At 40.2% G+C, this 4,927-nt stretch overlaps 1 non-coding gene across 1 annotated transcript; it reads left to right on the top strand.

Annotated features, from left to right (window-relative positions):
* Positions 1-3,774: 3,774 nt before the first annotated feature.
* Positions 3,775-3,878, top strand: LOC130953930 (small nucleolar RNA R71). The gene has a single exon (XR_009076090.1). It is a non-coding gene; the product is annotated as a small nucleolar RNA R71 (small nucleolar RNA).
* The last annotated feature ends 1,049 nt before the right edge of the window (positions 3,879-4,927 follow it).

Below are 4,927 nucleotides of genomic sequence, written 5' to 3'. Positions count from 1 at the left end.
GTCTTATTCCCTATTTTCGTATTCACATGCTATTTGGGAAGGCTGGCCATTCGGCCATGCCTAGACCTTGTTCTTATGTATTTTCAACGGTGGAGTTTCTACACACTATAGATTAAGGTGTGGAGTTCTGCTGTTCCTCGAGTATTAATGTAATTACTACTATTCTTCTATTCAATTCAGCTTATTCTTATTCTAAGATATTCGCTGCACTTCAACATGATGAATGTGATGATCCGTGACATTCATCATCATTCTCACCTATGAACGCGTGCCTGACAACCACTTCCGTTCTACCTTAGATCAAGCGTGTATCTCTTAGCCTCCATTCCGAAAGATCGGAGTCTTCGTGGTATAAGCTAGAATTATTGGCAGCCATTCCTAAGATCCAAAAAGTCTAAACCTTGTCTGTGGTATTCCGAGTCGGATCTGGGCTGGGATGACTGTGACGAGCTTCAAACTCGCGAGTGTTGGGCATAGTGGCAGACGCAAAAGGATCAATGGATCCTATTCTAACATGATCGAGAATCGACAGATGATTAGCCGTGCTGTGACAGAGCATTTGGACCATTTTTACTGAGAGGACGGGAGGTAACCATTGACAACGGTGAAACCCAACATACAGCTTGCCATGGAAAGGAGTATGAAGGATTGGATGAAGGCAGTAGGAAAACAGAGATTCAACAAGAACAAAGCATCTTTATGCACTTATCTGAAACTCTCACCAATGAATTACATAAGTATCTCTATCTCTATTTTATGCTTTATTTATCTTTATATTCGAAAACCATTATAACCCTTAGAATCTACCTGACTGAGATTTACAAGATGACCATAGCTTGCTTCATACCAACAATCTCCGTGGGATCGATCCTTACTCACGTAAGGTATTACTTGGACGACCTAGTGCACTTGCTGGTTAGTTGTGCGAAGTTGTGACAAAGTGTGATTCACGTTTCAGAGCTCCAAGTCTTTGGCACCATTGTTGATGATCACAATTTCGTGCACCACCTAGCTGCCCTATTACTGGCGTTCAACGCCAGCTTTTGTACCTCTTTGGGCATTGAACGTCCAGTAAGGCCTTCCTTACTGGCGTTCAACGCTAGTGATGGTGCTTCTGTGGGTGTTGAACGCCCAGTAAAGAGTTCCTTACTGCCGTTCAACGCCAGTGATGGTGCTTTTGTGGGCGTTGAACACCCAATAAGGTATTCCTACTACCGTTCAATGCCAAGAATAGTTCCTCTTTGGGCGTTGAACGCCTAATAAGGAGTTCCTTATTGGCGTTCAACGCCAAATCATCTCTTTCAAATTCGGCCTCAATTTTCACTGTAATGGCCTTGTACTCTTCTCTTGGGTTCACTTCAGTGTTACTAAGATGAGTGTTAGGAGGGGTCTCAGGGATTTTGTTACTCAACTCACCAACTTGTACCTCCAGATTTCTGATGGACGACCTAGTTTTTGTTATGAAACTGCGAGTGGTCTTAGAGAGTGATGAGCAGATAATTTGTACGCTTTTTGGCATTGTTTTTAGTATGTTTTTAGTAGTTTTAGTTAGTTTTTAGTATACTTTTTATTAGTTTTTAGTTAAAATTCACTTTTCTAGACTTTATTATGAGTTTGTGTGTTTTTCTGTGATTTCAGGTATTTTCTGGCTGAAATTGAAGGACCTGAGCAAAAATCTGATTCAGAGACTAAAAAGGACTGCAGATGCTGTTGGATTCTGACCTCCCTGCACTCGAAGTGGATTTTCTGGAGCTACAGAAGCCCAATTGGCGCGCTCTCAACGGCGTTGCAAAGTAGACATCCTGGGCTTTCCAGAAATATATGATAGTCCATACTTTGCCCAAGATTTGATGGCCCAAACCGGCGTTCAAAGTCACCTTCAGAATTCCCAGCGTTAAACGCCGGAACTGGCACCTAAGTGGGAGTTAAACGCCCAAACTGGCACAAAAGCTGGCGTTTAACTCCAAGAAGAGTCTCTACACGAAAAATGCTTCATTGCTCAGCCCGAGCACACACCAAGTGGGCCCAGAATTGTTTTTTTTATGTCATTTACTCATCTTTGTAATTCTTAAGCTACTAGTTCCCTATAAGTAGGACCTTTTACTACTGTATTTTCATCTTGGTTCTTCTGGTTCCCTCTCTGGGGCCGAAACCAATGATCACTCTTGTTCTTATGTATTTTCAACGGTGGAGTTTCTACACACCATAGATTAAGGTGTGGAGCTCTGCTGTACCTCAAGTATTAATGCAATTACTATTGTTCTTCTATTCAATTCCGCTTGTTCTTGTTCCAAGATATCACTTGTTCTTCAATTTGATAAATGTGATGATCCGTGACACTCATCATCATTCTCACCTATGAACGTGTGACTGACAACCACCTCTGTTCTACCTTAGATTGGGTGAATATCTCTTGGATTCCTGATACACGACGCATGGTTGATCGCCTGACAACCGAGCGCTCGCCTGACAAACGAGCCAGCCATTCCATGAGATCAGAGTCTTCGTGGTATAGGCAAGAACTGATGGCGGCATTCAAGAGAATCCGAAAGGTCTAACCTTGTCTGTGGTATTCTGAGTAGGATTCAATGATTGAATGACTGTGACGTGCTTCAAACTCCTGAGGGCGGGGCGTTAGTGACAGACGCAAAAGAATCACTGGATTCTATTCCGGCCTGATTGAGAACCGACAGATGGATAGCCGTGCCGTGACAGGGTGCGTTGAACATTTCCACTGAGAGGATGGGAGGTAGCCACTGACAACGGTGAAACCCTTGCATAAGCTTGCCATGGAAAGGAGTTAGAAGGATTGGATGAAGACAGTAGGAAAGCAGAGAGACGGAAGGGACAAAGCATCTTCATACACTTATTTGAAATTCTCACCAATGAATTGCATAAGTATCTCTATCTTTATCTTTTATTCATATTTCATCTATAACCATCTGAGTCTGCCTGACTAAGATTTACAAGATGACCATAGCTTGCTTCATACCAACAATCTCCGTGGGATCGACCCTTACTCACGTAAGGTTTATTACTTGGACGACCCAGTGCACTTGCTGGTTAGTTGTGCGAAGTTGTGTTTATGCCATGGTATTGAGCACCAAGTCTTTGGGGCCATTACTAGGGATTATTTGAGTTGTAGTGATCACAATTTCGTGCACCAGAGAGTTTAGAGACTATAGTTGCTAAGTCAGAAAGGCTCTGCTTAGAAATCTCTATGTTTTGCTAAGAAGATGGGAATAATGGTCTATTGTTGAACCTATTCTAGGTTCTTCCACCTTGATTATTGTTGAAGCCTTGTTAAGGCTTCTGTTGATCCTTCCATGAGAGGTTAGGATGATTCCTCCATGAGGAATTGTAGGTGTTTCCATAGGGTTCTCCCATGTAATTCACCTCTTCCATCATGGGTTGATCTGGATCATAGGCATCTCCATCATAGGAGGTGTCTTGAGTGCTGCTAGTTGCAGCTTGCACCCAAGTCAAATGCTGAGATATCATATTGACTTGCTGGGTCAAGATCTTGTTCTGAATCAGTATGGCATTCAGAGTGTCAACTTCTAGGACTTCTTTCTTCTGAGTTATCCTATTGTTCATGGGGTTTCTCTCAGAAGTGTGCATGAACTGGTTGTTTGCAACCATTTCAATGGCATTCAGAGTGTCAACTTCTAGGACTTCAAGTGGAGTGATCCATTAGTAGAATGGTCCAATGACGTCTTGGACATCTCAGATAGACCATTATAGAAGATTCCTAGGATAAACCATTCTGAGAACATGTCAGGAGGACATCTCCTGATTAGTTGCTTGTATCTTTCCCAAGCTTCACAGAGGGATTCACCCTCTTTTTGACTGAAGGTTTAAACTTCCACCCTGAGCTTGCTCATCTTTTGAGGTGGAAAGAACTTGGTCAAGAAAGTATTGACCAACTTTTCCCAAAAGTCTAGGATTTCCTTAAGTTGAGAATCCAACCATATCCTAGCTCTGTCTCTAACAGCAAAAGGGAAAATCATAAGCCTGTAGACCTCCGGATGCACAGTATCATAGATTTGCAAGAATTCGGATAAGAACTGATGTAGTTCTTCCAGTGGAAGTCCATGAAATTTATAATTCTGCTGCATTAGATTGACTAACTGAGGCTTTATCTCAAAGTTATTTGCTCTAATGGTAGGTATGAAGATACTTCTTCCATAGAATTTAGACGTGGGTATCGTAAAGTCACCAAGAACCTTCCTTGCATGTCTTCCATTGTTCTGTTTGTCTGTTATGCTTGTATTTTTTGTTTCTTGTTTGAAATTCTCTGTGAGGTTTCCTCTGGAGTGTTGTGTTTTAATTTGTTGTAAACGCCTCCTTATGGTCCTCTCAGGTTCAGGATCAGGCTCAAAGAGAGGTTCTTTATCTCTATTCCTGCTCATAAACAAGAAAAGGAAGAAAAAGAAAGAAAGAGAATGGGAGCTCTATGTCAAAAGATAGAGAACTACCTGTGAGATGTGAAGAAGAAAGAAGAATGAGGGTAGAGGAATGAGAAGAAGAGTTCTAATAAAGGGGGTAAAGAATTCAAAAATTAAGAAGTAAAAAGAGAAACTAGAGCTAAAATATTTTTATTTTTATTTTATTTATTAATTGAATAGGAAATTAAAAGCTAATTAACCAAAAAGATTTGAAAATTAGAAGGTAGTTTTCGAAAAAAAAAGAGAGAGAAAGGGATAAGAAGTTTTCGAAATAGAAGAGAAAGGAATTAGTTAGGAAGTTTTGAAAAAGAAGAAAGAGAAAACAAGTAACTTATTAAGAAAAATTTGAAAATAAGATAAGATAGAAGATTTAAAAAAGATTTAATTTTGAAATTTAAAATTAGATAAGATAAAAATTTAAAAAGATTTAAAAAAGAATTGATTTTGAATTCTGAAATTGAAACAAGATAAGATAAAGA

Source organism: Arachis stenosperma, chromosome 9 (assembly GCF_014773155.1).
Source record: "Arachis stenosperma cultivar V10309 chromosome 9, arast.V10309.gnm1.PFL2, whole genome shotgun sequence".
In the NCBI taxonomy this organism is placed as follows: domain Eukaryota; kingdom Viridiplantae; phylum Streptophyta; class Magnoliopsida; order Fabales; family Fabaceae; genus Arachis; species Arachis stenosperma.
Note: the sequence above shows the minus strand (reverse complement) of the source record. Positions and strands in the feature narration are given on the sequence as shown.